Source organism: Stomoxys calcitrans, chromosome 4 (genome assembly GCF_963082655.1).
Source record: "Stomoxys calcitrans chromosome 4, idStoCalc2.1, whole genome shotgun sequence".
NCBI lineage: Eukaryota > Metazoa > Arthropoda > Insecta > Diptera > Muscidae > Stomoxys > Stomoxys calcitrans.
In genome coordinates this window covers 43,551,175-43,575,079 of record NC_081555.1, presented here as the reverse complement: position 1 = coordinate 43,575,079, position 23,905 = coordinate 43,551,175, and the positions used below count along the sequence as shown (strand labels likewise).

The 23,905-nt window shown below is 39.6% G+C and overlaps 1 long non-coding RNA gene across 1 annotated transcript in view; it reads left to right on the top strand.

The window, feature by feature from the left end:
- The window catches only part of LOC106080774 (uncharacterized), a 70,978-nt gene extending 54,894 nt beyond the window's left edge, over positions 1-16,084 (top strand). Inside the window, exon 3 of the long non-coding RNA XR_001220265.2 lies at positions 15,652-16,084. This is a non-coding gene — a long non-coding RNA (uncharacterized LOC106080774). The remainder of the gene's footprint in view (positions 1-15,651) is intronic.
- Positions 16,085-23,905: the final 7,821 nt, after the last annotated feature.

Genomic DNA, 23,905 nt, shown 5'->3' with positions numbered 1-23,905 from the left:
ACGTGTAGTGTTCCGTTATTACTTTCAACCACTGTGCCAAGTACAGTTTAAATCGATCAAGAACTTTATATAGCTCCCATATAAAGCGATCTCCCGATTTGATATCTTGAGCCCCTGGATGCCTCAATTTTCATCCCATTTGGCTGACATTTTGCACATGGCGTTCTGTTATGACTTCCAACCACTGTGCCAAGTACGGTTTAAAGGGATCTCCTGTTTTGACTTCTTGAGCCCCGCAATTTTTGTCCTATTTGGTTAAAATTTTGCACATAGTGTTCGGTTATGACTCTCAACAACTGTGTCAAGTACGGTCCAAATCGATCTATAACTTGATATGGCTTCCACATTTTAGCAGGATCCATGGCGGTGGGTTCCCAAGATTCGGCCCGGCCGAACTTATCACGCTTTTATTTATTTATATTAGTGTGCATGACCAATGAAAAAACTCCCCCAAGTTCAGAGCATTGTTCTCAAGCACGGTCTAGTTTCACCCACTGTGCATTGGCAACTTTGACAATTCTTTCCAATTGTTTCTTATTACACTCAAACATAAACGGCACAAATTCACACAAAACAAAACCTCACGCACACCAGGGCACACACACATACAACCACACACACACTTACACTTACATTTGGGATGTCAATGCAGCGTTACATTTGATGCGATAACGTTTTTCAAATACACATTTTATGCGACGATAGTCGTCGTCGACGCCTCATTGTCAATGTTTGCTGTACACCATCAACAGCTCTTGGCACTGCCTTTTTAGTAGTTGTCGTCTCATCGTTGTCGAAGCCATTGGCGTTGTCCCTTAGTTGCCTCGTCACTAAATGCCTGCGTCTTTTGCGTGCGCTCATTTGACGCAACAACGTGTAAAATTGTCACAATTTTTGTTTTTGTTCCTTTGAGCTTATTTGACATTGTGTCGTTGAGGGGCTTGAAGTGCACCCACCAAGCAACTACACTGGCGGCAAACACTACTCCTACCAAATTTTCTGGTATTTTATGAGTCTTCAAGTTTAATGTCTGGGGAAGGAGCGATGATTTCCTTTTCGTCAAACCACTCTCTCGCTTACAGGGACAACACAGTACACTATGACTTGCAATATTCTGCTGCTTAACTTTGTCACGAAGTACCACACCAAGCGTGGCACTAGTGGTTAATGGCATTGACGACGGAGCTGTAGTATCCAATACCCAGGATGCCGCCAAATCAATTTACACCCAAAACCAGGCCAGAGCATACAAAAAGACTAAGGCTATGATGAGGCCAACAAAGCGGATGAACTCATAACAAAGTCATGTTGTAGAAGGATGTTGTTGGCAAGTCCTCCAAACACTACAGCCAAAAAAGAGGTTGAGTTTATTTTCGCTTTCTGAAATCAATGACATAAACTATGCGGCCAAATGGTTTCTTATCGAAAAGGCGACATTTCAACAAAGAATTATGGTTAGAACATAAACTCAAAGATTTGTCCGATTTGATTTCGAGAGCGGGGGCTATAAAAAAAAACCACTTCACTGGGCTGAATTGAAAACCAATGACGATTCGATTCCTTCGAAAGTAGTTCATTTCAATCAAATGTGTCATTTTATTGCTTGTGTCGGCGATTTTTTCCCATCAATTGTGACAAATGAAGTTCAAATATTGAAAAAAAAAAAACTGTAGTTGTTGATGATGTTGCTATTGAAGGTGGTGGTGGTGGTGCTGATGGCCTTGTTTTATTACAAGCCGCGGGTTATTTTTCAATGACACTTTGTTTCCTGTTGGCCTCAGCAATTTCGCCTTTAATGATGGTCTGTCTCTTCATAAATTTCTCGGATAAAATGTAAACTTGGCCAATATATTTATATTGAAAAGAGATAAATAAACCTAAGTACTATGCGCTTAAGCAGAATTTATGGCAAAAATTCAATAAATGATCGTTTAGATGATGATTTTGGGTAGTAAAGTTGTGGCCCATACCGCGGAGAAAGCTGTTTCATCCTGTGATTACTGGCACTGAAAAATTACTGGCACATCTAACATTGAAGTCGTGCTAGATTTTAATGTCACTGAATTTGTAAGGCTAAGGGCATGAGGAATATCAAGCAACGAGTGCGAAGGGCCTTCACTTGGTTAAGTGCAGTCCAATCTTGGTCTCTCCTTCATCTCCATAGTGGGCACTAAACTTCCCATGATATTCCCAGGGGTAACTGGCTTAAGAATGAGGTACAAGTCGCAGTGACCCGACTAAAGACCAACAAGGCAGCAGGAGGCGACGGGTTACCCGCTGAACTATTTAAGACCGGAGGCGACACGCTGATAAGGCGTATGCGTCAGCTTATCTGCGCAATCTTGCTAGATGAACGCATACCCGATGATTGGAACCTCAGCATACTATGTCCCGTACACCAGAAAGGAGACAAGACGGAATGTGCCAACTACAAAGGAATAGGTCTTTTCCTCATCGCATACACGATACTCTCGAGCGTACTGTGTGAAATATTAAAACCCAAAGATAAAAACCTATCGTGTGATCTCTTTAATATCCTGCTGGAGAAGATTATACGAGATGCAGATGTGAATAGACATGGCACACTGCCGACGACATCGACATCGTAGGTCGGTCACCGGAAGTAGTAACTGCAGCCTTTGAAGGAATTGAAAGAGAGTCAGGGAAAATTGGTCTGGCTGCAAATTGAGATAAGACGAAATGGATGGTTTCAACTCCAAAATTTCAGGCAAATCGGATTAAAATCGCAGCTTGTAAGGGCTCAAGAAATCAAATCGGGAGATCGGGTTATATGGGAGCTATATAAGGTTCCTGACAGATTTGGACCGTACTTGGTACAGTTGTTTAAAGTCATAACAGAACCCTATGTGCAAAATTTCAGCCAAATCGGACAAAAATTACGGCTTCCAGGGTCTCGGGAAGTCAAATTGGGAGATCGGTGTATATGGGAGCTATATTAGGTTCTCGAACGATTTATCCCGTACTTGACCCAGTAGTTGAAAGTCACAACAAAACTCTATGCGCAAAATTTCAGCCAAATCGGATGAGAATTGAGGCTTCCAGGGGCTCAGGAATTCAAATCGGGAGATCGGTTTATATGGGAGCTATATTAGATTCTCGACCGATTTGGATCTTACTTGGCACAGTTGTTGAAAGTCATTACAGAACACTATGCGCAAAATTTCAGCCAAATCGGATGAGAATTGAGGCTTCCAGGGTCTCAGGAATTCAAATCGGGAGATCGGTGTATATGGGAGCTATATTAGGTTTTCGACCGATTTAGACCGTACTTGGCGCAGTAGTTGAAAGTCATAACAAAACACTATGCGCAAAATTTCAGCCAAATCGTATGAGAATTGAGGCTTCCAGGGGCTCAGGAAGTCAAATCGGGAGATCGGTGTATATGGGAGCTATATCAGGTTCTCGACCGATTTAGACCGTACTTGACACAGTAGTTGGAAGTCATAACAAAACACTATGCGCAAAATTTCAGCCAAATCGGATGAGAATTGAGGCTTCCAGGCCCTAAAGAAGTCATATCGGGAGATAGGTTTATATGGATCCTACATAAGGTTCTCTACCGATTTAGACCGTACTTGACACAGTAGTTGGAAGTCATAAAAAAACACTATGCGCAAAATTTCAGCCAAATCGGATGAGAATTGAGGCTTCCAGGCCCTAAAGAAGTCATATCGGGAGATAGGTTTATATGGGTCCTACATAAGGTTCTCTACCGATTTAGACCGTACTTGGCGCAGTAGTTGAGAGTCATAACAAAACACTATGTGCAAAATTTCAGCTAAATCGGACAAAAATTGTGCATTCCAGCGGCTCAAGAAGTCAAATCGGGAGATCGGTGCATATGGGAGCTATATCCAAATCTGAACCGATATATCCCATTTTCAATCCCCAACGACCTATATCAATGCTAAGTGTTTGTGCAAAATTTCAAGCGGCTAGCTTTACGCGTTGAGACGATTCTTGATCGTCTCACCAGAATGGTGATATATGGGAATAATGGTGATATATAGCTGGCGGATATATGGGAATAGTTAAAGGCCAACTTTATAGCCTTACAGGAAATTTCATGAATTGCGAGAGATGTCACAACAACACTAATGGGTTTTGCTCGCTGAATTGCCTAGAGTAACCCCGAAAAAATGTATGTAAGGAATTACGTTTTAAGCACTCAACCTTTAATAGTTCCCTATTCTTTGCCCTATGATTCGCAGTGTTATAGGCAAGCTCGTCGTGCTCGCCCTTAACTCGGACTGCTTTTTCCGTAAAGTTTTGAATTCACCAAGTTAACCGATGTCAGTCCTCTGGCCTTCACGGCCAAATTGTGTGCCCACTCATTTTCCCTTTGGAGAATAGATAAGGTTGACAATAGGATGCGGATATTAATCTGCCTCATGCAACAATTGATATACACCTTAATCAGATATCGGCTTGTTTACCTTACTTTAACAGAAACACATTTCCTTTAACCGAACGTGAAATAGATTTCCAAGCGCCTCGTTCTTCTCCAATCTCTGACACCCAGTTTGGAGATGTCGCTCTTCACTTGGTTACTCCACACTGGTAAGGTCCATTTATTTTGTTGACTTCAGACTTTAATATTTCAAACAGTAGATAGTAGATAGATAGATAGTATCTTGTATGCGACGGAGAGCAGACTTAGTCCTCTGTAGTAGACACATACCGTCTTGTCCCCTTTCTTGGGCCCGCGTATGTTTCCAAACATCGGGTATGTGTTCTTCTAGTCAGCTGATGCATACACCTTATCAGAGTGTCGCCTACGATCTTAAACAGTTCAGCCAGCAACCCATGGGATCCTGCTGCCTTATTGTTTTTCAGCCGGTTTACTGCTACGTGGACCTCGTTTTGACTTGGAGCTACACCTTCAATACCATCATCAGGGATTGGTTCTGTGGTATACACATGTTAACCATTGTCGATTACCACCAGCTGGGAAAAGTGTTCTTTCCATATGCTCAGCACACTATCTGTATCAGTTGCCAGATTTCCTTCTTTGTCTCTGCAGGAGGATGTACCTGTATCAAATTTAACGGTTTGATGTTTAATTCTTTGGTAGAATTTTCGGACTTCATTCAGGCTCCTGAATATCTCAAGTCGTTCTCACTCACGTTTTTCCATTTCCTTCCTTTACTCTAGATACCTCTCCTTCATCTTGTGGGTTGTTACCTGTATTGTGGTTTGTGCAATGTCGACCATTGCCCACTCCATGCTATACTATAGGGTCATAGAATGCTTTCTTCAAGCACTTTTTCATTCTTCTTCTTGCCGGACAAACTTTATTCATCTGTCTTTTCTTCCGATACCTGTAGAGTGATTGCAACAGACGGACGGACATCGTTCAATCGGTTCCGTCATCCCCAAGTCACCCTTAGCCTAGAAGAACAAAAATATCAAACCTTATGACTAGATCAGTGTTGCCACCCAAGAAGAAAAGTCCTTCTAAACAAAACCTACGAAACCAAACAAAAATGCAACCTGGGCCAGATCGTCTTAATATTCATAGAGGATCTAGCCATATCCCTCCATCTGTCTGTTGAAATCACTCTACAGCCTATAAAAATATCGGCCATAATTAAAGTTGGAACATATTCTAGCAGAATTGGACAATCTGGTGGGCTCAAAGGGAAAAATGAAAAAAGTGAGATTTTTTCTCATTCCTGTAGTATTGCAATAACAAACATTACACAAACATTTTTTTAAACTCCAGACCATTAATTAATTGTGTTTTTTTTTCTACAATTTTTTATCGTTCGCTGGCTGCAAATTCGCATGCTTCAATTTGTGAAATTGAAGTAGTTTTTCTGATGAAAAAATCATTCATTTTCAGTGTTAGCATAGAAACCATATGCATTCACTGTAGCCTACGCAATACATTTACTACAAAAACCACAAACTAATTTTAAATTCTTAAAACTCCATCAATCTTTGTTAAATTTAAGCCAAAAAGCTTAAAACTTTTTTGCTACTCATATATCATTTCAAAGTCTGATTAGCTGTTTGCGGGTTTGCAAATTTAAAAATTTAAAAACCGAAAACTTTTTAATTTGTTCAATGAATAAAATCATAAGATTATGCATAAATAAAAACAAAAATGCTTTTAAAAATGCAGACAAATTACTTTCGATATTTAATACAAAATTCAGCTAAGCAAGAAGATGACAAACAAAACAAACTTTAGTAAGAGGTGGGGTTTTCTCGAAAAAAAAACGAGTAAGTTGGGCCGGGCCGAATCATATGTACCCTCCACCAAGGATCGCATTTGTCGAGTTCTTTGCTCAGCATCTCTTTTTAGGCAAACCAAGAATAATGAATAAGGACGAAGGAGGAGCTATTTCAAGTTATAGTCCGATTCAGGGATCAAGAAGCAAAATCGGGAGATCACTTTAAATGGGAGCTGTATCAAGCTATAGTCGATTAAGACCATATGGCACTCGTATGTTGAAGGTTATGGGAGAAGCCGTTGTACAAAATTTCTGCCCAATTGGATGAGAATTGCGCCCTCTAGAGGCTCAAGAAGTCAAGACCCAAGATCGGTTTATATGGCAGCTATATCAGTTTATGAACCGATTTGCGTTATACTTAGCACAGTTATCGGAAGTCATATCAAAACACCTCATGCAAAATTTTAGCCAAATCGGATAAGAATTGCGCCCTCTAGAGGCTCAAGAAGTCAAGATCATTGATCGGTTTATATGGCAGCTATATCAGATTATGAACCAATTTGAACCATACCAAGCACAGTTGTTGGATATCATAACTAAACACGTTATGCAAAATTTTAGCCAAATCGGATACAAATTGCGCCCCCTAAAAGCTGAAGAAGTCAAGACCCAAGATCGGTTTATATGGCAGCTATATCAAGTTTTAAACCGATTTGAACCATACTTGGCACAGTTTTTGGATATCATAACAAAACACATCGTGCAAAATTTCATTCCAATCGGAGAAGAATTGCGCCCTCTAGAGGCTCAAGAAGTCAAGACCCAAGATCACTTTATATGGTAGCTATATCAAAACATAAACCGATTTGAACAATACTTGGCACAGTTGTTGGAAGTGATATCAAAACACTACTTAGTCAAATCGGATAAGAATTGCGCCCTCTAGAGGCTCAAGAAGTCAAGATCCCTGATCGGCTATATGACAGTTGTATCAGGTTATGAACCGATTTGCACCATACTTGGCACAGTTGTTGGATATCATAACTAAACATGTCATGCAAAATTTCATTCCAATCGGAAGAGAATTGCACCCTGTAGAGGCTCAAGAAGTCAAGACCCCAGATCGGTTTATATGGCAGCTATATTAGGTTATTAACCGATTTGAACCAGACTTAGCACATTTGTTGGATATCATAACAAAACACGTTGTGCAAAATTTCATTCCAATCGGATAAAAATTGAGCCCTCTATAGGCTCAAGAATCAAGACCCCAGATTGAATTATATGTCAGCTATATCAAAACATGGACCGATTTGAGCCTTACTTAGCACAGTTGTTGGAAGTGATATCAAAACACTACTTGCAAAGCTTTAATCAAATCGGATGAGAATTGCGCCCTCTAGAGGCTCAAAAAGTCAAGACCCAAGATCGGAACCGATTTGAACCGTACTTGGTACAGTTGTTGGAAGCGATACCAAAACACCACGTTCAAAATTTTAGCCAAATGGGACGAGAACTGCGCCCTCTAGAGGCTCAAGAAGTCAAGACCCAAGATCGGTTTATATGGCAGCTATATCAGGTTATTAACCGATTTGGACCACACTCGGCACAGTTGTTGGATATCATAAGAAAACACGTCGTGCAAAATTTCATTCCAATCGGATACGAATTACGCCCTCTAGAGGTTCAAGAAGTCAAGACCCAAGATCAGTTTATATGGCAGCTATATCAAAACATGGACCGATTTGGCCCTTTTACAATTCAAAGCGACCTACCCTAATAAGAAGTATTTGTGCAAATTTTCAAGCGGCTAGCTTTACTGCTTCAAAAGTTAGCGTGCTTTCGGCAGACAGACGGACGGACAGACGGACAGACGGACTGACATGGCAAGATCGACTTAGAATGACATTTATGGGGTCTTAGATGCATATTTCGAGGTGTTACAAACAGAATGACGAAATTAGTATGCCCCCATCCTATGATGGAGGGTATAAAAACAAAAACAAAAAATTCCGGTCTTATGATGGCATTTTAAACGCCGACATTGAAACCAGTCTCTGCTAAAAAATGATAATTTTCCAAAAAAAATGCTTTGCAAATCCTCATAATTTTTTAAACAAACACACGTAGAAAACTTAAAAGATATTTAATTAACAGCTTTCAAGACCATAGACAGCAGTAAGAATACCTAAGTGAATGAATGGGGGGGGGGGGGCCTCATGCATTTACTTCCCCAACCCCAGCCAGAGCTTTAAATGGTAAATTGATCCTAATGCCCATTATCTGGAATTTAAGTAGCAATAAATAAATTAATATGGAGTAGGTATGTAGATATCTTTATTTGTTTATCAATAAATTACGTATCTCTACGGTCTATAACCCCATATTTGTAGCCAGCATTGGTTGGCACCATCAACACACCACACACACACACACACACACACACGTACACCCCCCAGCAGCACACCACACTAATTGAACGTGCCAGAGCCATCTGTTTGATACTTTAGAAGTTTTTTTGTTTTTGTTTTTGTTTTTTTTGGCGGTTTACTTTGATAGAATGCCAAGGCAGATGATGATAAGAAGGTTGGCTGCTGTAGCTATCATACCATTACAGCATTAAGATGCACAAAACGAAGCTTTAGAGCACCAGCCCCACAATTCCAAATGGCGAATGAAAGAAAAAAAAACAACAATTAATAAAAAAAAGCCGAATAAATTCAAAGATAAACAATAAAGGGCCCGCTTTGCTGTGCGCCACCACGAAAACGGTGGCAACTGCTAAACTGCGAAAATACCATAAAAACAAATGGAATAAATTGTCAAAAAAACGCTCGCTCTCGCACACAATATAAAACCATTTATTTCGTACTTAAGCTAAGCTACCTGAAGTTGAAAAATGGTCTTCTGTGTTTAGCCAACATTTTTATACGCTCAAAAAATGTGACTTTCATCGACCAACAAATTTTACAATTTGGCTGAGAATGGAAAAAGGACAAACTTTTTATTGTTTTATGGCAAAAACGGGGTTGAAGAGGGTTGTCGCCTGATGTCTTCTTATAGCAGTAATGGCAAATAATAAGTAATGGAAGCCAATGGGTTGCGGTTTAGTTGTTTGAAACCTTAACCGAATGTAGGATTTGACTGCCTTGAAAATAGGCTCCTAATTTTTGAATATCAAAAGAGGGGCAGGCCCTCTCCCTTTATCAGGCCCAAAGGCCAAATCCCAGAAATGGATACTTTAATGTAGACGAAATTTTATTCGCAACCTTATGGCAACTCAAAACCCCGAGGTTTTTTATACCCACCACCCATAGGATAGGGGTTATACTCATTCTTTCATATCAATTTCCGACCCTACAAAGTATATATATTACGGATCGTCGTAAAATTCTAAGACGATTTAACGGTGTTCGTGTGTCTATCCGTCTATCAGTCTGTCCATGTGTCCGTCCGTCTGTTGTAATCATTCTACAGCCTTCAAATAGTGAGTTATTGAACTGAAATTTGGCACAGATACATCTTTATGATGCACGCTGGTTAAGCTCTTGAACGGGTCAAATCTGACCATATTTCGATTTAGATGCTATATAGACCGATCTACCGGTATTTATTTTTTATCTGATTTCGCTGAAATTTGAAACAGTGAGTATTCTTAGGCCTCTCGACATCTGACCCAAATATGGTTTAGATCGGACTATATTGAGATATAGTTGCCATGCAAACCGATCTGCCGGTTAGGGAACTAATGCCCATAAAAGCTGCATTTATAACCTAATTTCGCCGAAATTTTAAACAGTGGGTTATTTTCAAACTCCCAGCATAAGTCGAAATATGATTCAAACCGGACTATATTCCGTTCGGGTCTGGAGCCCATAAAAGTTTAAATTTTTAACTGATTTCGATGAAATTTAAAACAGTAAGTAGTTTTAGGCTTCCCAACATCCGCCTCAAATATAATTCAGATCGGACCACATTTGGATATAGCTGTCATTTAGACCGATCTGCCGATAAAAGGTCTGAAACCCATAAAAGCTTAATTTTTTCAACCGATTTCGATGAAATTTAAAACAGTGAGTAGTTTTAGGCTTCCCAACATCCGCCTCAAATATGGTTCAGATAGGACCATATTTGGATGTAGCTGTCATTTAAACCGATCTGCCGATAAGGGGTCTAAGCCCATAAAAGCTTAATTTTTTCGACCGATTTCGGTGAAATTTAAAACAGTGAGTAGTTTTAGGCTAACCAATATCCGCCTCAAATATGGTTCAGATCGAACTATATTTGGATATGGGCCCCATATAGACCGATTCGCCGATTTAGGGTCTTAGGCCCATAAGAGCCACATTTATTATCCGATTTTGCTGAAATTTGGGACCGTGAGTTATGTCAGGCCACTCGATATCCTTCTTCAATTTGGCCCAGATCGGTCCAGATTTGCATATAGCTGCCGTATAGACCGATCTCTCGATTTAAGGTCTTCGATCCATAAAAGGCACATTTTTTGTCCGATTTCGCCGAAATTTGAAACAGTGAGTTGCGTTAGGCTCCTCGACAGCCCTCATCAATTTGGCCCAGATCGTTTCAGAATTGTATATAGCTGCCATATAGACCGATTTTCCAGTATAAGGTTTTGGGCCCATAAAAGGCGCATTAATTGTCCGATGTCGCCGAAATTTGGGACAGTAAGTTGTGGTTGGCCACCCGACATCCTTCTTCAATTTGGCCAGATCGGTTCAGATTTGAATATAGCTGCCATATAGACCGATCTCTCGATTTAAGGTTTTGGGCGCATAAAAGGCGCATTAATTGTCCGATTTCGCCGAAATTTGGGACAGTGAGTTGTGTTAGGCCCCTCGACATCCTTCTTCAATTTGGCCAAGATCGGTCCAGATTTGCATATAGCTGCCATATAGACCGATCTCTCGATTTAAGGTTTTGGGCGCATAAAAGGCGCATTAATTGTCCGATTTCGCCGAAATTTGGGACAATGAGTTGTGTTAGGCCCTTCGACATCCTTCTTCAATTTGGCTCAGATCGATCCAGATTTGCATATAGCTACCATATAGACCGATCTTCCGATATAAGGTTTTGGGCCCATAAATGGCGCATTAATTGTCCGATTTCGCCGAAATTTGGGACAATGAGTTGTGTTAGGCCCCTCGACATCCTTCTTCAATTTGGCCCAGATCGGTCCAGATTTGGATATAGCTACCATATAGACCGATCTTCCAATATAAGGTTTTGGGCCCATAAAAGGCGCATTAATTGTCCGATTTCGCCGAAATTTGGGACAGTGAATTGTGATAGGCTCTTCGACAATTTGTTTCTGCAATTTGTTTCAGATCGGTCCAGATTTATTTAAAGCTGCCATATGGACCGATCTCTCGATTTAGGGTTTTGGGCCTATAAAAGGCGCATTTTTTTTACCAATTTCGCCGAAATTTGGAACAGTGTGACAGGCTACCAAAAAGACCAATATTTTGTTCTACAAAATTGATCAGTGACTTGCATTTATTACACCATTCAATATCCTTGTCAAATGTGGTCCAAATCAGGCCATATAAAAGCTGCTATGGAGGCATAAATTATGCATTTTCGCCGTATTATAACTAAAGGTGGGTTACCCCAGGTGCTGGGTATCCAAAGTTTGGCCCCACCGAATTTAACGCCTTTTTACTTGTTTACTTTCTGAGGGAGTACTTTGAGGTCTTTCTGAAGAAGTGTCGTTAAGAGTGCCATGAAACTTCCGCTCTGGCGTAAAATTTAGGTGGCAACCCTATGTTAAGGTGGATTGGGTAGCCTACCCCGAAGAGTGAGTTCACTCGGAGGCCTCTCGGACCCATTCTGACACCCTGGTAAGAAAAAGAAAACGGAAGATTAGGTGAAAATACTCCTATAATCATGAAGTATGAGCCCCTTGCTGCAAGAATAGAATAGGGAGCAAGCGCCTATCCATCCCACTACCACATGTGTGCTTCCAAAGAGGAGCGTCGGTCCATACTTACTCAAGTATTTACTTACCAAGTGGTACTTCGTGTCTACGCATGCATGACCGCTTGTTAGGATTTTATCGGGTCCTTGGTCAAAACATATCCACCTTATCCATGTATCCGTAACCTATGGTCGTTAATAGAATGTTTTTGTAGAAAAAGTATTCACCATCAGGCCTGTTCCGGTTTTTACAAAACGCAAAAAAAAATACTCTGGATATGTTTTCCAAACTTTACAATTTTAAGGTTAGAAATCATTTGAGGTTCCTCTTACTGGAACCTTAACTTTAATGTGGCAAGGTTTACAAAAAATAAATCAGAAAAATTCTATCGTTTTACCTTTTCGAATGTTACAACTTCTTCACGATTTGTAAGTCTTGTTTTATTTGTTCGCTGAAAAAATTAACAAATGTAAAAAATTTCAAAATTTAAGAATCCCTTATGGAATGATCACCCTCTATACATTGCAGTACTCATACTTGCCAAAACAAAAATATTTTCCTCTACACAAACAGTGATTGGCCAGTGTAGAATTTAATGGACAAATTTCTCTTTGTTGGTGTAGGACCAGCACGATTTTTTTCTAAATCATCCATAGCATGAAACAGCGATTAGGTCAAATATATTTTGACAATTCATCCATGGTGCAGAGAGTTAAGATAGCCAAAGGTGGTCTGGTTTAGAGCCCATTTGAAACAATTCAACACACCGGTAACAGAAACAAAAAAATATAGAAAAAAAAAAAACACAATTGACTAAAATGATGACGATGTCAGTCACAGCTGTTTCTCTTTGTTCTTCACCCAACTAAAATGTTAATAAACAAATGCCAGCCACAACAACAACAACAATATAGGCGGCAGCAGCAGCACAACCACCACCAAACAATTGGAAATTGGAAATGTGGCAGAGAAGTTGAAAAGAGCAGCGTAACATAAACCACTCCACCAATGGTTATAGAAAAATATATAAAGCGCCAGACGAATAGACTCACAGGCGGATGGATGGACAGACAGGCATTTGGGAATACGAGTATGTAGCCAGTGTTTGTATTGAACCCAAATGAAATGGAAAATAAAAACAGTTTTAGTGCTGCTTCAATTGACTACAGGTCATAAAAATTCAGATACATTGAATAAAATATACTAGTACTCTCTCTCTCTCTGCATCTCTCTCTCACTCTCTATCCCAAACACTTACCCACACACATAAACACAAACACAGGCAAAGCCTTAGGCCTGGCATTTGAAATAGGCTACAGCTGTACTTGGGTGTTGTGTGGCTGGACTCTATTGCATTAGAGATTGCAGATAAAGTCAACAGCATACTGGCCTATGTATGTGTCTGTCTACCTAAATTGCACTCTCTAGATTTTTAGCATAGATAACTAAACTCTTACTTGTGTTGTTCTTGTTGTTGTATTAACCATAAAGTCCCTTTCGCCCTCTTCCATACATTACCATTTCCCTTGTATTTTATTCTATTGCCATACGATCTCTTCACCACTCTTCTCCCATGCCCTGACAAATGTCATGTCGCATATGTGACATAAATTTCAAGTACCATACAAAAACTGCCCGCATACAAATGTCCTGCCATTTGTTGTTGTTGTTCTCCCGTTGTTGTTTGCGTTTCCATTGCATTGGGGAATAATCTGTTTGACTGGTGAATTGATTAACAATACCTATTAACGTCCATCACCCAGAGCGCTTCTCATAATTATGCCCTGGCTGTGATAAATTATATGCGCTTTAAAAGCAATGACATATTAAATAAGTCGGCCACATTAATAAATGTCGCTATGATTACAAAGTTCTGAGCTGTGAGAGAAAAAAAAAAACAAACAACGATCTGGGAAATATATAATCTATAGAGTCGAGTTACGCACAATTCATAATGGGCAAGTAAAGTCGCTTTAATACACCACATAAAGCCTTCACTTTGTCGAGCACATAAATCCAGCAAAAGCTGTGAATTTGTAAAATATGATCATTAGCCATGCATTCATTCATCTGACAACACCACTGAAGACATATTATATGGCAAATTATAAACTGCTACCATTTGCATTAACTTTGATGTCCAATTATGCGCATTGGAAACATTTATCTGTCATAAGGATAGTAAAATTAAACCATATTTATTTTAATCAAAATGCCCATTTCAAAGGGGATATTAAAAATAATAAAACTGCAAAAAAAAAAACAAGTGAAACGGCATTAAGTTCGGCCGGGCCGAACTTTGGATACCCTCCACTATGGATCGCATTTGTCGAGTTCTATGGGCGGTATCTCTTTTTAGGCAAACAGAGAATATTGAATAAGAACTGTTATGCTATTGGGGCTATATCAAGTTATAGTCCGATTCGGACCATAAATTAATGCTGAACATTGTAGAAGTCATTGTGTATTACTTCAGTTCATTCGGATAGGAATTGCGTCTTGTAGGGGCTCAAAAAGCAAAATCGGGACATAGGTTTATATGGGAGCTGTATCAAACTCTTAATCGATTCAGACCATATTAGCCAGGTATGTTGAAGGTCATGAGAGAAGACGTTGGGCAAAATTTCTCCCAAATCGGATGAGAATTGCGCCCTCTAGAGGCTCAAGAAATCAAGATCCCAGATGGGTTTATATGACAGCTATAACAGGTTATGTACCGATTTGCGCCATACTTAGCACAGTTATTGAAAGTTATATCAAAACACCACGTGCAAAATTTCAGTCAAATCGGATGAGAATTGCGCGCTCTATTGGTTCAAGAAATCAAGATCCAAGATCGGTTTATATGACAGCTATACCGGATTATGAACCGATTCGAATCATACTTAACAACTTAACTTAACTTAACTTAAATGATTCCAGAACACTACCTTCAAAATTTCAGTCAAATCGGACGAGAATTGTGGCCTCTAGAGGCTCAAGAAGTCAAGACCCAAAATCGGTTTATATGGCAGCTATATCAAAACATGGTCCGATTTGATCCATACTTAGCGCGGTTGTTGTAAGTTATACCAAAACACCAAAATGAAGTGAAGTTACAAAAAATTTGTCACTTCACGAAAACACATGCATTGGGAACAGTTCAGCTAATAGACGGGGTTGTCGAGCGTGATAAATGTGGTATGTGTATCATAGAGTCGTTCTCGCAATAAATAGAACATACCAATGTACGGCCCTTGAAGCCATCACATCTAATATAATTGAAAAGTCTTCTAACCCAAGACGAAACGCGTCCCATAGTGGTGTGTGTTTCAATCTCCGGTTTTCCTTTTCCGTTTGCAAAGAAAATCTCCGATTATTGAGCTCGTCTCGAAAGAGAAACAAACAGAATTTGTGAAATATAATAATCTTTGCCCTAACAAACAAAAACATGAAAATAAAAATGTTACTGCTTAATACATAAACATTTGTTTTAATATTTTGACTCATTTTCTTTACTCTTTAATTTTATTTCAGGTAATTAGATGATCCATATGAGAGAGATGTATGTAAGTAAGTTTAAGCTTAGAAATATTTTTTTGTATTGAAATAAAGTTTAGCATTTTATTGATTAAAACTTTTTCTATTGTATTGAAATAAAGTTTCCCATGAAGATTCTATTCAAGAACAGCTAAGGGGATTCTTCTGAATAAAGTTTAAGCTCGATGAAGAGCATTCTGCCATCAGACTCACTTAGACGTTTTTGTCCATTGTGATACCACTGGAACAGAAGAAGAAAGATGCCTTCTAGTTCCTGCCGTTGAACCATCCAGGTCGTTTTAAAAAGCCCAATAACTTGCGAATGTTCACATCCGCTAAATCAGTCAGGTTCTCAAAGAAATGAGAACCTAAAATACACACACACACAGAAGGTGTTCTCTTCTCGAGTCTCTTCTTCCTCGATGTCCCTACAGCTTCTGCAAAAGTCGTTGCTGGAAACCTTCAGTCTGTCAGCATACTTTCCGATTAGACAGTGACCTGTCATGATGCACACAACGACTGAGACGTCTGTTCTAGACAATGACAGCAAAGCAGTAGACCTCTTCAAGTCTAGATAAGGCCACATAGTTTTGGAATGCTCACAGCCCCCTCATTGTGACCATCTATCATTCGTTGTCCTTCGGGCCTGGTTCTGAAAACTTAGCTTACATGTCACTAGAGGCATACCCACAGATTCCAGTTTCCTCGGAATGTGTAAGGTAGTTCCTAGTCTCGCAAGCTTGTCTGTTTTAGAATTCCCTGGTATATCTCTGTGGCCCGACACCCAGAACAGGTGAATTTTGAACTGTTCAGCCATCTCGTTGCGAGATCTGCGACAGTCGAGGGCGCACCTTAATCAGTTTGACAAAGACGTTGATGAAGACACATGGCGTATCAGAAATCATGATCCACCAAGCCAGTCAAAATGTTTTGGATAATAACACACACTTGCTCAACTTGTATAAGTTCTTTGCAATGCTATTCTTCGAATAGAAAGCACTGGATATCATCATGAGCTAGAGGATGTTTGAAAAATCACCAAAAATTTAACTTATTAGTATGATTATTTTTATACGCTCCACCATAGGATGGGGGTATACTATTTTCGTCCTTCCGTTTATAACTCATCGAAATATTCGTCTGAGGCTCCATAAAGTATATATATTCTTGATCATCATGACATTTTAAGTCGATCCAGCCATATCCGTCCCTCCGTCTGTTGAAAGCGCGTTAAGTTTCAAAGGAGTAAAGCTGGGCGCATGACATTTTGCAAACATACTTCTCATCAGTGTTGGTCAGTTGGGGTACGCTATATAAACCGATCGTGGATCTTGACCTTTTGAGCCACTAGAGGGCGTATTTCTAATCCGATTGGGCTGAAATCGGATGATATAGCCGCCATATAAACCTATCTTGGATCTTGACATCTTGAACCACTAGAGGTCGCAATTCTTATCCGATTTGGCTGAAATTTCGCACGAGATGTTTTGTTATGACTTCCAATAACTTTGATGAGTGTGGTTCAAACCGGTCCATAACCTGATATAGCTGCCATATATAGACCGATCTGGGATCTTGATTTCTTAAGCCTAGAGAGGCCGCAATTCTTATCCGATTTGGTTGAAATTTTTCGTAAAGGGTTTTGCTATGACTTCCAACAACTGCGCCATGGTTCGCCATGGTTCAATTCGGTCCATAACCTGATATTGCTGCCATATAAACCGATCTTGGGTCTTGCCTTCTTAAGCCTCTAGAGGGCGAAATTCTTAACCGATTTAAATGAATTTTTGCACGACGTGTTTTGTTGCGATATCCAAAAACTGTGTCAAGTATGGTTCAAACCGGTTCATAACTTGATATAGCTGTCGTATAAACAGATCTGGGATCTTGACTTCTGGCCTCTAAAAGGGCGCAATTATTATTCGATGTGGATGAAATTTCGCATGACTCCCAACAACTGTGCCAAGTATGGTAAAATCGGTCCATAACCTGATATAGCTGTCATATAAACCGATCTGGGATCTTGGCTTCTAGGCCTCTAGAGGGCACAAATCTCGTCCGATATGACTCAAATTTTGCGCGTGGTGTTTTGGTATCACTTCAACAACTGTGCTAAGTTGGCGCAGTTCTCGTCCGATTTGACTGAAATTTTTCATGTGGTGCTTTGTTATGATATCCGACAACTGTGCCAAGTATGGTTCAAATCGGTTCATAACCTGATATGGCTGTCATATAAACCGATCTGGGATCTAGATTTCTTAAGCCTATAGATGCCGCAATTCTTATCCAAATTGATTGACATTTTTCGTGAAGGTTTTTGCTATGACTTCCAACATCTGTGCTAAGAATGGTTCAAATCGGACCATAACCTGATATAGCTGCCATATAAACCGATCTTGGGTCTTGCTTTTGAGCCTCTATAGGGCGAAATTCTTAATCGATTTGAATGAATTTTTGCACAACGCGTTTTGTTACGACATCCAACAACTGTGTCAAGTATGGTTCAAATAAGTTCATAACCTGATATAGCTGCCATATAAACCGATCTTGGGTCTTGACTTCTTGAGCCTCTAGAGGGCGCAATTCTTATCCGATTTGGCTGAAATTTTGCATGACGTATTTTGTTTTAATTTTCAACAACTGTGCTAAGTATGGTTCAAATCGGTTGACAACTTGATATAGCTGTCGTATAAACAGATCTGGGATCTTGACTTCTGGCCTCTAGAGGGCGCAATTCATATCCGATTATAATGACATTTTGTACGACGTGTTTCGATATGACTTCCAACAACTACGCTAAGTATGGTTCAAATCGGCCCATATTTTGATATAGCTGCCATATAAACCGATCTTGAGTCTTGATTTCTTGAGCCTCTAGAGGTCGCAATTATTATCCTATTTGCCTGAAATTTTGTACGACGTATGCTCTCATGACCTTCAACATATGTGCCTATTATGATCTGAATCGGTGTATAGCCTGATACAGCTCCCATATAAATCGATCTCTCCATTATACTTCTTGAGCCCCCAAAGGGCGTACATTTTTATTCGAATTGACTGACATTTTACACAGGTCTCCAACATATAATTTAATTGTGGTCTGAACCGGATCATATCTTGATATCGCTCTAATAGCAGAGCAAATCTTTTCTTTAATCCTTTTTTTGCCTAAGAAGAGATGCCGGGAAAAGAACTCGACAAATGCGATCCATGGTGGAGGGTATATAATATTCGGCCCGGTCGAACTAAACACTTTTTTTTATACCCTCCACCATAAGATGGGGGTATACTAATTTCGTCATTCTGTTTGTAACTACTCAAAATATTCGTCAGAGACCCCATAAAGTATATAAAGGGTGATTTTTTTGAGGTTAGGATTTTCATGCATTAGTATTTGACAGATCACGTGGGATTTCAGACATGGTGTCAAAGAGAAAGATGCTCAGTATGCTTTGACATTTCATCATGAATAGACTTACTAACGAGCAACGCTTGCAAATCATTGAATTTTATTACCAAAATCAGTGTTCGGTTCGAAATGTGTTCAAATTTTGACAAATTTTGTTCAGCGATGAGGCTCATTTCTGGTTGAATGGCTACGTAAATAAGCAAAATTGCCGCATTTGGAGTGAAGAGCAACCAGAAGCCGTTCAAGAACTGCCCATGCATCCCGAAAAATGCACTGTTTGGTGTGGTTTGTACGCTGGTGGAATCATTGGACCGTATTTTTTCAAAGATGCTGTTGGACGCAACGTTACGGTGAATGAACACATTTCGAACCGAACACTGATTTTGGTAATAAAATTCAATGATTTGCAAGCGTTGCTCGTTAGTAAGTCTATTCATGATGAAATGTCAAAGCATACTGAGCATCTTTCTCTTTGACACCATGTCTGAAATCCCACGTGATCTGTCAAATACTAATGCATGAAAATCCTAACCTCAAAAAAATCACCCTTTATATTCTTGATCGTCGCGACATTTTATGTCGATCTAGCCATGTCCGTCCGTCTGTCCGTCCGTCCGTCCGTCCGTCCGTCTGTCTGTCGAAAGAACGCTAACTTCCGAAGGAGTAAAGCTAGCCGCTTGAAATTTTGCACAAATACTTCTTATTAGTGTAGGTCGGTTGGTATTGTAAATAGGCCATATCGGTCCATGTTTTGATATAGCTGCCATATAAACCGATCTTGGGTCCTGACTTCTTGAGCCTCTAGAGTGCGCAATTCTTATCCGATTTGACTGAAATTTTGCATGAGGAGTTTTGTTATGATATCCAACAACTGTGCAAAGTATGGTTCAAATCGGTCCATAACCTGATATAGCTGCCATATAAACTGATCTTGGGTCTTGACTTCTTGAGCCTCTAGAGTGCGCAATTCTTATCCGATTGGAATGAAATTTTGCACGACGTGTTTTGATATGATATCCAACAACTGTGACAAGTATAGTTCAAATCGGTCCATAACCTGATATAGCTGCCATATAATCCGATCTTGGGTCTTGACTTCTTGAGCCTCTAGAGGGGGCGCAATTCTTATCCGATTAGAATGGAATTTCGCACGACGTGTTTTGTTATGATACCCAACTACTGTGCCAAGTATGGTTCAAATCGGTCCATAACCTGATATAGCTGCCATATAAACCGATCTTGGGTCTTGACTTCTTGAGCCTTTAGAGGGCGCAATTCTTATCCGATTTGAATGAATTTTTGCACGAAATATTTCGTTATGATACCCAACAACTGTGCCAAGTATGGTTGAAATCGGCCAATAACCTGATATAGCTGTCATAAAAACAGGTCTGGGGATTTGACTTCTTGAGCTTCAAGGGGCGCAATTCCTATCCGATTTGGCTAAAATTTTGCATGACGTATTTTATTTTTACTTTCAACAACTGTGTCAAATAAGGTTCAAATCGGTTCATAACCTGATATAGCTGCCATATAAACCGATCTGGGATCTTGACTTCTTGACCCCTAGAGGTCGCAATTATTATCCGATATGCCTGAAATTTTGTACGATGGATCCTCTCATGACCATCAACAAACGTGTTTATTATGGTCTGAATCGGTCTATAGCCCGATACATATCCCATATAAATCTTTCTCTCTATTTTACTTCGTGAGCCCCAATGGGCGCAATTCTTATACGAATTGGCTGAAATTTTACACAGGTCTCCAACATATAATTTAATTGTGGTCCGAACCGGACCATATCTTGATATCGTTTTAATAGCAGAGCAACTCTTTTCTTATATCCTTTTTTGCCTAAGAAGAGATGCCGGGAAAAGAACTCGACAAATGCGATCCATGGTGGAGGGTATATAAGATTCGGCCCGGCCGCACTTAGCACGCTTTTTTATTTCTTCATACTACCACCGCCATCTATAGGTAACAAGTCGGCTACTTTTGGGAAAATTTGATCAATAAGTTGTTGAAATATTCATTGCAAAATCCTAAAACGACCTTCCAGCCATGTTTTGGCATTATGTGCATTTATTTAACGGAGAAGAACTCTTGAAAACCTTAGTAGCCTGACATACTCCATATGAATACCCCATATTCACTCACATTTTCTAACATTTCAATGTTGTGTTTAGATTTTACCCAAATTATTTTCACACTCTGAATTTAAAAAATCTTTAAAATTTTTTTAAGCTTCATAAACCACAAATAAAAGGACCAGTAAAAAGGCACAAATATGGCCACAACAAAAGACTTTTTTTTTTGGTTTTTTTTTGGACCACAAAAGTCGATTGACAAATGTTTCTCATTCATTAAATAGAAAATCCCACATACGAGCGAGTATTTATATCGAGTTACTACCTACTACATGTGATCCCTAATCCCTTGCGGTAATCCTCTTAGCCCAGTCAGATATTTTTGTCTCGCTAGATATCAAGTTTGTGAATGTCAACTTAGAGTGCCATTTTAGTTTCAATGAGAAATGGTGCTATTACACCTTCATCCACTGATAAAAGCCAACGGCTCACGCCTTTTTGTAAGCAACCGCAAAAACAACCCAAATGTCCAGCAATTTTTCCACACTACAAGGACATCAAAGGCCACATAGTTGTGAGAAAATTACTGAGCCTATTATGTGTTGGCATTAGCAAAGCCCTCAAAAGGCCATCCCTCACACAAGGTCAGGGTGGTTGGAAATTAGAAAATTTCTGAAATAGGAAAAAGCCAAAAAACATCGCATTTCATGTATTTCCTTTAACCATTGCTGTATCTATGTGGAGTTTCTCGCCTATGGTGACAGAGGATATGCTTTAATACTATGCCACATGACGGGTAGCCTTATTTGCCAGTGATTTATTGCCAGCATATATCCGCTTTAATAAATACGTTAGCATTCTGTGTCATTCTTTGTGTATGCTGTAATTCAATAAAATTAATGTTAATTTCGTCATCATTTTTCATCATAACCAGCCGTTGAGGATGCTATCTACCGTTGGGCGCCAGTTCATTACCAGATTGCCCTATTCCCTTTGGCATTTGAAAGTGAAAGTGAAAGCATGAGGCATGAGGCATGGCACAATACGCGGCAGCCATAATCTCTCAGCAGCAAAAAAATAAAAACAGCAACATTTAGCGAGCAACTCACTTTTCGCACTGCTGGAATGAGAAATAAACTCGGCTTACGAGTATTCCATCTGGTTTATGGATGAGCGTTAAAGTTTATTGTTTCCATTTGGTTGTAATTTTTGAAATGCTCACACATTCGAGATGCCGCGCATCCATCCAGGCATCCATTCAGCCGTTCATCCATATTTCTTGCAAAGGCTTAGCATAAGCTTAAGCAATTCAAGGCATAAAACTGTAAAGACGAAGACGTCCATGCCGATGATAATGATGGGCTACAATAATGGCAAGATGAGACTGACGATGATTATGATGGCGATGAACACATAAAGAATCGTTGGTATAAATCACCCATTGCCGGCAGGAAGCAATGTTACACCCATCATTACGCAGCCAGGCAGCCAGTCAGCTCCATGGATGGCTGGCTGGCTGGCTGGCTGGCTGGCTGGCTGGCTGGCTGGCTGGCTGGTTACATTGGTTGTGGCGCTATGGAGTCTTATCGACATCGTATGGCAACAATGGCTGATGACTTTGTGTAATATGCTGTTGTCAGGATCCTTCAATGATTTTCTTATTTGAACGAATTTTGTAAAAGCGAAAACCCCGAAAACCCCGAAAAACTCAAACAACCAAAAAGAAAGGAAAAGAAATAAAGCAATCTGAGAAAGAATATTAAGACTTTCAAATCGTTATGATGCCACAAGAGATACAAGATTCTAGCCACTCCACTCCATACATACTGGCAAACCAAACCCTACTCAGAATAACAATTTCGATGATTCTTCAAGTATCCTTTCAAGTCCTTGCGAGTATGTACGTGTTTTCGTTTTCTGTTTTTTCTTTGTGGTGGTGGGGGGTGGGCTTCAAACAAACAAACAAACTACGATATAAGCCAAATGCTTTTCCTTTCTCAATAAGTTTATAAGGTGGGTGGTTTATACACCAGAACACCCGATAGCCCATAACAACAACAATAACACAGTTACAAGACAATAACCAAAACTCTAACCAATTGATTCACACATAGATACGATTATGATTCAGGCACAAAGAATGAAACAACCAAAAGATGAAGAATAACAAAATGCGGGGCCAAAAAAAAAAAAAAAACATGCATAATATAAGTTAAGAACTAAGCTTATGTGTCCTTTTTGCACCCTACCTTACACTGAGCTGGTGTAATCAATACTTCGTGGAATATAAAACGTTTCACAGATCTATGCTAGAGGCTACAGGTGTAACTAGAATCCATGATAAGTAGCATATTTAGCGTAATTGATTTCAGAAGTCTTCAGAAGTCTTCTTTTCATTCTCCTTTTCTGGAAAAATCTGATTCACATGGTCTCTGGAGGACTTTTCCATTGAAAGACGAAAGGTTTGGCGATAAACCCCAATCGCTACTTCTGTTTATTCTTGGACTAAAAGGTATTGCATTTAGACGATCTTTGGATGGGATCATACCACAACTGGAGAAAAATTACAAATTTCTAGGTCCTTTTATCGAGCCAAAGAGCCTTTTGTTCCTTTAGGCAAATTTTAGATAAGACATTGGGGGTTAGCCCAAATAAGTTCTTGTATATGATATATGGGCCAGCGGCATGAAGTAAGAGTGATGACTTTTTTACAACCTCATATCCTTCTATCATATTTTGATGAGTTTTTATT